Raw genomic sequence first — 11677 nt, forward strand, 5'->3', positions numbered from 1 at the left:
ACGACTGAGCACACATACACACACACACACACACACACAAGGGGTCCATTTGAGTAGTCTTGATTTGGTGGGTCTTGATTTGATGTGAAGGTTTGGCATAATCTAAACAAATGAGGGTACAGTGTGGCCTGCCAAGTAGGAAGTCACTGGGGGGAGGTGGGTAACTCTCAGAAGCAGGGATGAACATAGTTTTTATTTATTGATTCATTAATGCATTGAATGAAATTTTTTGGAAATATCTATTATAGGCCTGAAAGATGAGTAGGACGTCATTCCTTCCCTCAAGCAGTTTGTAGTCTAATGGGGGAGGTAGACACATAAAGAAAAATGTGTATTCGAGTGTGATGAGTATAATAACAGAGGCCTGTGTAAAGTAGCATGCAGAGAGTGTCAGCCTCCCAGGGAATGAAGAAGGGCTCAGTGGGTTACAAGGGAGCCAAGGATATGCAGTTGCAAGGGACAGCATGCCAAGGCTCTTTAGGAAGGACACAGGAGCCCAGTGTAGAGGGCAGATGATGATTGATGGGAAATAAGGTAGTTAGATGGTCTAGAGATCAGATCTTGAAGCCATTTAGAGGACATTCTATGGAATCTGGACTTTATTCAGAGGATGAGGCAATCAGAAATGATTTCAGGGGCGATGACATACCACATTTGCATTTGGGAAAGATAAGCATAACAGTGTCTCACATTATTTGGGGCCAACTGCAGTTTGTAAACCTTAACCTCACAATGACCTTTATCAGTTCCAGAGGGGGATACAAACTTGCCCAAGGTCACTCCAGCAGGAGGAGCAGGAAGAGGATTTTCGGTTTTCAAGACCAGACTCTTCACCCCTATATTCTGTTGCCTCTTTGATTGCAGAGTGGGAAGGCTGGGGAGGGGAGGGAAGTGAGTGGTGGGGGACGGAAGGCGGCAGAGTCATGGTCAGAATAAAAGATAATGAGGCCAGAACTGAAGTGGTGGGGCTGAGAACGGAGAGAAAGAGACAGGGTTCAAAACCGTTTAGGAAATAGGCCCTACTGGGTGTTGTGATTGATCTGATGCGTAGATTAAAGGGGAGGGAGGACCAGCATGACTCCAGAACTCTGCTCCCATAGCTGCATTTCTTTCCTGTGGGGCCATCAGCAGTGAGAGGAACCACAGAAGTAAAGGTGTGTTTGTGAGATAATGCCCTGGGGACTCTCCCTGGGTGGTGGGTTAGACCCGGCCAAAGGTCAGGACCAGGTCTGAGCTGGAAGAAGAGACTGGGGAACCTGACAGACTGACTAGGATGAGCAGAGGGCTGATTAGACAGTAGAGAGCCTAGGGGACGGGATGGCATATGGACTTGAGTGTGAAGAGAGTAAGTCACTGAGGCCCTTTGATTAGGGAAACAACGTGGTCAGCAACAGCTTTTTAAATGTCAAGCATCAAACTAAAATATTCAAGAACCAAAACAGAACTTGATTTCCAAACCCCATTCCACCCTATGGTGAAAACAGCACCTCAGCAAGGGTGGGCCAGCCCTGCCATGCTCGGAGTGGAGACCAGGTTCCGTGAGGTTTAGCAAGCCCTGGGGATGGGAGCTGTTGTCACTCTCCGTACTGGGTCCCCTGAGATGTCTCTGTTCCTGAGGTGTGCAGGCCCACTCCACGAGGGGCCCAGCTATAAGCCCCTTGTCAAGGCTGCGATGTGTCTCCCAGTTTGGAAGTGGTGAAAGGTTGGAGGAGCTCCAGCTTGTCTCTGTTTTTCTTGCTCTTCATACGACTTTAGTGACTGAAAGGTAAAGGATGAAAAGAAATGTTGGGAGATGAGATGGAGTGGGAGAGGATAATATCCTGCAGTATTATCCTGCCACATAATAAAAATCATATTTGGGGAAAGCCAGTTCACAACATTGGACAGGATCTAATGGAGTGTGCAGAGGGTGGAGGAACGCGGGAACTGATTCAAAGGCCATCCCAGAAGTCGGACCCAACAGGGTCGTTTACGATGTACACTTACCTGTCATGTGATCTGCACAGCGACTCTGTCAGGTGGTGTTCATTATCGCTATTTTACAAATAAGGCAGCAAGAGGAGATAGACAAATCAGACCAAATCACCTGGTGGTTCAGGTGGTAAAGAATCTGCCTGCAATGCAGGAGACGTGGGTTTGATCCTGGGTCAGGAAGATCCCCTGGCGAAGGAAATGACAACCCACTCCAGTGTTCTTGCCTGTGGAATTCCATGGATGGAGGGGGATGGCGGGCTACAGTCCATGGGGTCACAAAGAGTTGGACAAGACTGAGCAGATAAGACTGAGCGACTAACACCCTCCCTTTCTTCTGGCTAGCAAACAGAAGAGCTCAAGCTTAAAACCTCAGTCTTCTGGGAATTCCCTGGTGGTCCAGTGGTTAGGACTCTGCACTTTCACTGCGGAGGGCAGGTATGTCCAAAAAAAAAAAAAGGCAAAACAAAAAACTTGGACCCTATCATGAAAACTTTTAAGAGGGAATCCCTTGTGCTTTCATCACCCACTACTGCACATCCTGCAACATCGAGTTGCCTCTTCAGGAACCAGGTGCTCTAAACAGCAGAGCCTAAAGGTGCCTTTGGAGTCTTTATCTCTAGAGAAGGTCCCTCTGGGAAACAAGGCCACCCAGCATTCCTTCGCGCTTGGAAACGGACTTTCAACCGAGAGCTGCTTCCAACCACAGCCCGCATCAGCCTTCCGCGCGGGTCCCCAGTGGAACTGAACTGCGAGGCGCAGTGAAAAGCCGGCTCCGACAACCGACCTCTGATTCACACTGAATGAGTTCCTGGTACACACTGTCAGAATCTAAGAGGCAGGTGTAGCTCCCCTGACGCTTTCAATAGGAACTTGTTCATATCATGTAGCCTCTCTAGGAACATTTATTTCAAAGGAGTGGTTTATAATTTCTCATCTGTAGCAGGAGCGAGGAGGTGGATTAGGAGGAGGAAGGAAAAAGCACTGATGGGGGAGGCAGGGGAAAAGACGCGATTCTCGATCAGAGCAGCGAAGATCAAAGGAGAGGGGTGATCCTCGCTTCTGGAGATGAGAGGCTACGAGAGAATGCCAGCCAAGGTAAAGGAGAGAAAGAAATGAGATGTGGGAGGTGGAGCCTTTGCTATAGCGAGAACCTGAAGAGGTTTCTATTTCCCCACAGGATAGCTGTGTTTAGGGCTCACTGGCTCCTCCCTCCTCCTCTGCAGGGACCTCGCCTTCCTCCAGGGTAGGGCTCCAGGTCTCCACCTTCCTCATCCACCATACCTTCTACCTCCAGCTTTTCTGTTGTTTATGTGTTCCAACCCTGAAACATTCACTCACCAGATTCATCCTTCCCGGGTCACCCTCTACCCTTCGCTCTGTCTCACTGAATCAAATTTAAGTGCCAAGTACCCCATAAGTCTGACCGAACCCTCCAGCCCCACTGGTCCCACTTGCCCACAGCCCTGGGTCTGTGGCTCTGCATCAGGATCACCTGGAGGGCATTTTATTTATTATTTGTTTGTTTATGTTTTTCTTTCTGTAACCTGTTGGTAACAAAACCAACTTTAGCTTAAGCTCATGTCCAACTTACCATCAGACAAAATTCAAGCTATCCCACCCCAGTCCTTGTGTGCTCATGTTTGAGTATTGTTAGTAATAACAATCGAGTTTCCAGTTCACTTCAGATCCTTCCTGCTCTTCAACCAGCAGAGAAGTACAATTTGTTTGGAAATGATCTGAAATTGTCTATTGTTTTACTCAAGGGTGGGCTTCCCTGGTGGCTCAAACAGTAAAGAATCCACCTGCAATGCGGGAGACCTGGCTTCGATCCCTGGGTTGGGAAGATCCCCTGGAGGAGGGCATAGAAGCCCACTCCAGTATTCTTGCCTGGAGAATCCCCATGGACAGAGGAGCCTAGGGGGCTACAGTCTATGGGGTCACAGAGTTGGACACAACTGAATGACTAAGCACAGCACAGTACATGCTAGCCTTGCTTACTCAAGGGCATTTTAAAACACACACAGGTTCTGGGACCCCTCAGTCTCTGATTCAGTAGGGCTGAGGTAGAGCCAGGGAATTTACACTGCTAACAAATTCCAAAGTAATGCTGATGCTATGTTCTGAGGACCACAAATCTGTATCATTCATTTAGCCTAATCATGCACTGCCTGTATCGATATCTTCATTGAGTGTGTATATCCTGCCCCCCAGATGAAACTGTGAAGAAGTCAAAGGCAGTGATGTGGTAGGTCCTAGATGGTATCCCCCACAGTACCTTGGTGCTATACTCAGAGAGGGTACCCAAATCAATATAAATTATTAGTTGGTGTGAAAGGTTAGTATTGATTTTAGGTAAAAGTATGGAATAGGTAGTTTGGCCATAGGAACCTCCCACATCCCCAACCTCTTTCTGTGCCACTTACTCGTCCTCCTCTAGGCTGTACCAGGCCCCCAAAACATATGTGCATCCTAAAAACCCGAAGTTCTCTTGCCTGCCCCTTAGAGTTTATAGGCAATTCTCATAAGAAGTTTGGCTGAGAAGGAAAGAAGGCAAGGCAGGCAAGGAAATGAGGCAAGGCAGTAGCTCAAGAGGGGTATGAGACCCAAGAGGCTTTTTATTTCATTTTATTTTTTTTTAAATGAGGGAGACTTGAGCTTATTTAAATACTGATGGAAAGAAGCCAGCAGAGCCGGGGAGGTAGTGGTATGGAAAAGGGAGGTATAATGGATAAAGGGAGGTCTTTGAGAAGGAAGGTGGGTGGGATCCAGAGTATGGGGAGAAGGATTAGCTTAGACAGGAGCCAGGATATCTCTCCCACTGTGGATGGAAATAGGAAAGAATGGGTTAAGTGGCAGGAACAACGAGGCTGTAGACTCTAGGTGGTTCCTTAGCTCCAACATCTTACAATTTCATGAAATTAAATCGCTACCATGTCAGTGGCTTAATGTGCCGCTTCTCCTTGGCAAAGCTATAACCCAAAAAAACGAATCTTTCATGAGAGACTCTCAGACTATCGGAGGCCTGCCAGTAGGGCAGCAGGGCCTTCCTAGCATCCTTGAACACTTAACATCCTGCCATACAAGAGGGAATTGGAAAAACAGGACAAATATGCCCAACTGTGACAATGTAAGACCTCGCATAAGATCACAGAGCTGAAAAATAAATACTGGAATCAGACTAGAACCCTTCTTCACTGGACACGGCAGCTATCTGGTCCACCCGTCTATACTGATTCATTCCCAGGCCACCTAATGGGAATGAGTAAGAGCAGACATGGAAGTAGAAGTATTAAGAACAGCTTCTCCCTAGCCCTTGGAATGAAGACTTGTGAGGTCATACTCCATCCCAGATCCACACATCCCTAGCCCGTCTCTGAAGCTCTGAGGAACATCTGATGGTTATAGGAATAACAAGTTACCAAATACCTCCTCTATTAAACTAGCAAAGTGCCTGCTACCTTATACTAGAACCTGGATCACAAGAAGAGGTCAATAAATGTAAGTTGTCATCGTCATGTTCCTCCTTATCATCATTATCAACAACAATCACTATGTGCCAGGGCACCAAGCTATGTGCTAACATATTTACTTATTTTTTAAGATGTTTCTTTATTTGTCTGCACCGGGTCTTAGTCGCCACACATGGAATCTTCTGTCTTCCTTGTGGCATGTAGAATCTTCCTTGTTGTTGTGGCATGCAACTCTTAGTTGCAGCATGTGGGATCTAGTTCCCTGACCAGGGATCGAACCTGGGCCACCTGCCTTGGGAACACGGAGTCTTACCACTGGACTGCCAGGGAAGTCCCTACATATTTACCTATAAAGTATGTGTCTTTCCTAATTTCAAAAGTAAAAGGTTGTCAGTATTTAAAAGTTCTAACAAGAAATACATAAGAATTGAAAGAGTGGTGTGCTGCAAAGCGGGAAAGCACTGGATTCAGACTGACTGCGTTTACATTCTGACTCTACTGATACTAGCTGGGTGATCTGGGATGTCTTACTTAATTCTTCTGAGCCTCTGCTTCCTTATTTGTTTAATAAGGGCAATGATACTTCTCATATCATAGGATTCCTGAGAAATTTAAATAAGATGTTATAAAGCACTGAGCACAGTGCTTGGCATACAGTGAACAGTCACTATAACTTGGTTATTATTGATATTATTAATGTTGCTGTTTTTAAATAAGTTCAGTTCAGTCACTCAGTCGTGTCTGAGTATCTGCATACCCTTGGACTGCAGAATGCCAGGCTTCCCTGTCCATCACCAACTCCCAGAGCTAACTCAAACTCATGTCCACTGAGTTGATGATGCCATCCAACCATCTCATCTTCTGTCGTCCCCTTCTCCTCCCGCCTTCAATCACTCCCAGCATCAGGGTCTTTTCCAATGAGTCAGTTCTTCCCGTCAGGTGGCCAAAGTATTGGAGCTTCAGCTTCAGCATCAGTCCTTCCAATGAATATTCAGGACTGATTTCCTTTAGGATTGACTGGTTAGATCTCCTTGCAGTCCAAGTTTTTAAATAAAGTTCTCCATAATTCACATCTCAGAAGTAATTACTACCTATAGCTCTTTGCTTATTTCTTCAGGTTTTTTTCTATCTATATCAATGTCTTTATATCTGTGTCTGTATATAATATGGGGTCCAAAATACGTAAATAATTCCACGTCTCTTTTTTACTTGACGAGTATGATGGATGATTTTCAAAACAACCCTACGAAGTACATATTAATACACCATTTTGTCTATAAATGGATATCTGATGTAACCTCTCTGAAGGTTGCAACTTCACATCCCAAATGTTCAAAGGAAACCTTTGGAGGCTAAAGTATAAGGCATGGGTCCACAGCCTTTTTCTGCAAAGGGTCGGATAGAAATAGTTTAGACTTTTTAGGCCATGTAGTTTCTGTTGCAACTAGTTAACTCCAAGGTTGCAGTGTGAAAACAACTGTACAAAATATGTGGAGGAATAAGGGTGGCTGTTTTCCAATAAAACTTTATTAACAGAGAACAGAATTTGAATTTCATGTTATTTTCACATGTCATGAACGATTACTCTTCTTTTGATTTTTCCAGACGTTATTATTATTATTATTATTATTATTATTATTTGCTGCAAAAAGCTTTATTGTTTCCATTTGGTCCAAGGCTTGAGAGAGGGCTCCAGGGTGTTAAAAAGCTGCCTAGTGGCTGCAGAGAGGGGCTTCAGGCAGCCCTAATGTTAGGTGGGTTCTTCAATGGCCACTGGTTTCCAGAAGCTCCTAGTCGTGCTTGAGGGTGAGCCTTTTGAAGAGATACTCGCCCAATCCAGCCTGGAGACCAGCCAGCCTGCGGAGGTTGGTCAGGTGGTCACCCATCTTCTTGATGAGTTTCACTTCCTCATCTAGGAAGTGGTTCTCCAGGAAGTCACAGATGTGGGGGTCTCTGCCGGCAGAAGCCAGGCCATGCAGATCCAACAGGGCTTGATTCAGGTTCTTCTCTACGAGAAAGGCGGCTTCCATAGAGTCCTGGGTTTACCCCCCTCATCTTGAGATGGCTTCTGCACGTCCAGGAAGAGGGCGCGGCCACCACTCTGGTTTTGCAGTTTCAAGAGACGCTCTGCGCCCTCGCGCTTCTCCTTGGCCAATTCTCAAAAAAAGTGACCCACACCCTCCAGGGCCACATCATCGCGGTGGAAATAGAAGCCCAGGGAGAGGTAGGTGTAGGAGGCCCGCAGCTGCGTGTTAACCAGGCGGTTGATGGCGGCCTCCACCTCGGTAGAATAATTCTGACGAATCTGGGAGCTCATGATTGGTCGGTAATAATAAGCAGTTAAAAATGGTGGCTGGTCCCGGTGATCGCGGACAGCTGAGTGGCTGACTCCGAAGGTTGCAACTGGAGAAGAGGTTGGAGGGTAGTCGGAGGCTGGAGCAAGGGGCGTCCCTGGGTCTGTTCCGTCCAAGCACTGTTGAAGCAAGAGACAGATCCGCGGGGCTACCCAGCGCACTTCCCAGACATTATTTTAAAATGCAAAAGTTATCCTTAGATTGCAGGCTGTACTGTACAAAAATGCAACGGGCTGGATGTGGCCCATGGATCATAGGGAGCAAACCAGCTTGTCATTCTGAAGCCTGGTTGAAAATTAGAGAGGCAGTGAAGTGTAGTACCCTTTCCTCTGCTTGAAATGCATTATCCCACCAAATCCACTAAAATCCCACTCAAGGTTTAGATCATATGCCGCATCCTTGGTGAAATCTTCCCAAAATTCCCCTGAAGAAATCAATGCTGTTCCCCTCTCAGATTCTTTTAGCGCTTCCTTTACAGTACGACACTGTACTTTTTCCCCCTACCAGAATCCCTACTAGGCCTCAAAGTCCTGTGAGTTCAATTTATTTGATGAACATCTGGAACTAGTACAGTGCTTGGCAACTGAGAAGGATTGAACCAAATTACTGAGCTTCACAATCCCTCTATTAGGTGCAAGAAAAATGAACTCATTAACACTATTTTAGGAGGAGGGAGAGGGCCTTCCCTGTGGCTCACAGTAAAGAATCTGCCTGGAATGCAAGGGACACAGGAGACTGGGTTCCATCCCTGGGTCAGGAAGATCTTCTGGAGGAGCGCATGACAACCCACTGCAGTATTCTTACCTGGAGAATCCCATGTCCCACAGACAGAGGAGTCTAGTGGGCTATAGTCCCTATGGTCTTGAAGAGTTGGACATGACTGAGCACGCATGCAGTGGGAGGGAGGGGAGTGATTTAGAATCAGGAACATTTAAAGAACTTAAATTGAGGAAGCCGCCATCAGAGCTAAAACTACGGTTTCCTAAGCTGACAACCAGGGATCTTCTCTTTCTCTCTCAGGCCAAATGGACTCCCATCTCTACCTCTCTGACTAGGCAGATATCATTACTTTTCTTTTCAGGGCAATCCTCTCAATTCAATAGCTCACAGATCAACTAGCTTCTGAGAGCCCTTATTTTACATTTCCGGGAGAGAGAATCTTATTGGCTGGGAGCACTGGATGCATGTTATAAACAAAGTGCCGAAGATTTGAGTGGGTAGTCCAGGAGTCACCAGCCAAGAATGGAGGGAATGTGTTGGGCAGACACCTCAAAATGCCTGTGATACTTGCTGGCTTCATTTGTCACATGATGGCTTATGTTGTGGTTACTTGTATGCCTGTCTGTCTTTTCCACTATCTAGACAGCATGCTCCTTTAGAACAGGGACAGAGCCTCACTCATTGTCGTGTCCCCAGTTTCAGTACAATGTTTTGCACCCAGCATGTATTAGCAACTGCTTATTGCATTGAAAACATCACCTTCTATTCAATCTTTAAGTATCTTTAATCTTTATGAAAGATCCACATTCCATTGCTAGGTAAAAGACATGTGGCATAAAAGATAAATTTTCTTTTCCTGGCTTCATTTTTTTTTTAAATTTTGTTAAATTGTCTTTAGTTCAGATAATTGCATTATTTCCATTCCAGTTTTTCAGAGGTCAAACAACCTCAGGTCCAGATGTACTGTGAATGCAACTATAATAGTTTCAGAGCAATTATCTCCTTCCAGCTCCACAGGGAGAAGCAACTCGAACTCTGGAGCCAGGCTAGCAAAAAAAATCCTTTCATAGAGTCAGCCCAAAGTGAATTCTAGGCCAGTGTGAGCACAGAATTACTTAGCTGTGGCTAGTGGCCTAGGTATGTGCTGTCTTACCATGCAAAGTCAGTCGTGTCTGACTCTTTGCAACCCCATGGACTGTAGCCCACCAGGCTCCTCTGACCAAGGGGATTCTCCAGTCAAGAGTACTGGGGTGGTTGCCATGTCCTCCTCCAGGGAATCTTCCCAACCCAGGGATTGAACCCAGGTCTCCTGCATTTGCAGACAGATTCTCTACTGTCTGAGCCCCCAGGGAAGCCCTAGGTATAGCTGCTGCCTATGCTGGCTTCTACACAGGTCCAGGAGCAGCTGAGTGCCCCAGATCATATCCGAATCCTTCTGCCCTTTTATCAATGCCAGGAAAGCTCAGCCTCTGCAGCCGCCAAGGTCATTCAGGAGAGGCGGCCCTTTCCCGGCTGTCTTGTAACTGCTGGAGAGTTTCTCTCCATCGTTTATTATTTCTCCTCTGATCTGCTCTCTTGAGGGAGAAGTTGCCTCATTGTTTACCAAAACCAGTTGCTCCCACCGGTAGCTCTGCTGCCTCTTTCTGCTCTGATGAGCTGCAAGCTTCAGGCAGAAGTAGATCTCAGGGAAGAGGCATTTCAGACAGTCCACGGCAGATGCACCCTGTGCTGGTTTCTGCCTTCCTTGCCTCAGCTGACATCGATTCCTGAGGCCCTTCTCAGGGTCTTCTGTACTCCCTTCTATATCCTGGTTAGAAGGGAGAAGACTCAAGATGAAATGGTCCATCCATCCCACTAAAATGCCAGTTGTATTATTACATACATACTCTGTTCATAACAGACACTCTAACACTTTCATTGTTGGGGTTCTTAATGTAGCTCAAGGCTGATCTTTCTCCCAAGAGGATGGCACGTGGGTGTGTACATACATGGTGTCACATCTTATGAAATGCTTAGAACTCCAATTTATTATTTACCCCCACTAAAATAACAATTATAAAAACCAAATACTTTGAACTCAAGCAAATCTCTGACTATCCTTGATCACCTAAGCGAACTCCTTTAAAAGCACCCAGAGGTCTTTGGCAACAATTAGAGGTTTTTCAGAAAGTTGCCTGGAGAAAGAAAAAAATAAAATAATTGAGCTTTAAAAAGTAGTGTTAAGCTCTTCAGTTCAGTCACTCAGTCGTGTCTTTGCATCTCCATGAACCGCAGCACACCAGGCTTCCCTGTCCGTCACCAACTCCCAGAGCTTGCTCAAACTTATGTCCATCGAGTCGGTGATGCCATCCAACCATCTCATCCTTTGTTGTCCGCTTCTCCTCCTGCCTTCAGTCTTTCCCAGCATCAGGATCTTTTACAATGAGTTGGTTATTCCCATCAAATGGCCAAAGTATTGGAGCTTCAGTTTCAGGATCAGTCCTTCTAAGGAATATTCAGTACTGATTTCCTTTAGGATTAACTGATTTTTATTTTTCTGATTTCCTTTAGAATTGGGGGCATTTAATCTGTTGGCCACTTCCAGAATGGTTATCCTCTCAGCCTACCCACCTGTGAGTCTATTCTCCTAATTTATTGCTGTTTAAAAAGAATGAAGAAGCTGTATTCATTTGTTCTGAAGGAGCGAGGAATTTCTATTTCTCACTACAGCGATGGTCTATTTTTACCTGTCATCTCTCACCAGAGTTGAGTAATATGAATCTCTTGTTAATACATGTATTTTAACTTTGTTATTTAAACTAAGTTCTTTAAACATTTTTTTGCCCTGTAAAAACTGTCGTTTGCAATTTTCTGCTGCTCCTGCTACTGCTAACTCACTTCAGTCGTGTCCAACTCTGTGTGACCCCATAGACAGCAGCCCACCAGGCTCCTCTATCCCTGGGATTCTCCAGGCAAGAATACTAGAGTGGGTTGCCATTTCCTTCTCCAATGCATGCATGCATGCTAAGTCGCTTCAGTCGTGTCTGACTCTGTGCGACCCTATGGACCACAGCCCACCAGGCTCCTCCATCCACAGGATTCTCTAGGCTAGAATATAGGAGTGGGTTGCCGTTTCCTTCTCCACTGCAATTTTAGGCCCATCTCTTAAAGTCTGAGGGG

The 11677-nt window shown here is 45.9% G+C and overlaps 1 pseudogene; it reads right to left on the minus strand.

The window, feature by feature from the left end:
• Nucleotides 7085–7852, minus strand: LOC102190569 (annotated as a pseudogene).

The sequence above is a fragment of the Capra hircus genome, chromosome 3 (assembly GCF_001704415.2).
Source record: "Capra hircus breed San Clemente chromosome 3, ASM170441v1, whole genome shotgun sequence".
In the NCBI taxonomy this organism is placed as follows: domain Eukaryota; kingdom Metazoa; phylum Chordata; class Mammalia; order Artiodactyla; family Bovidae; genus Capra; species Capra hircus.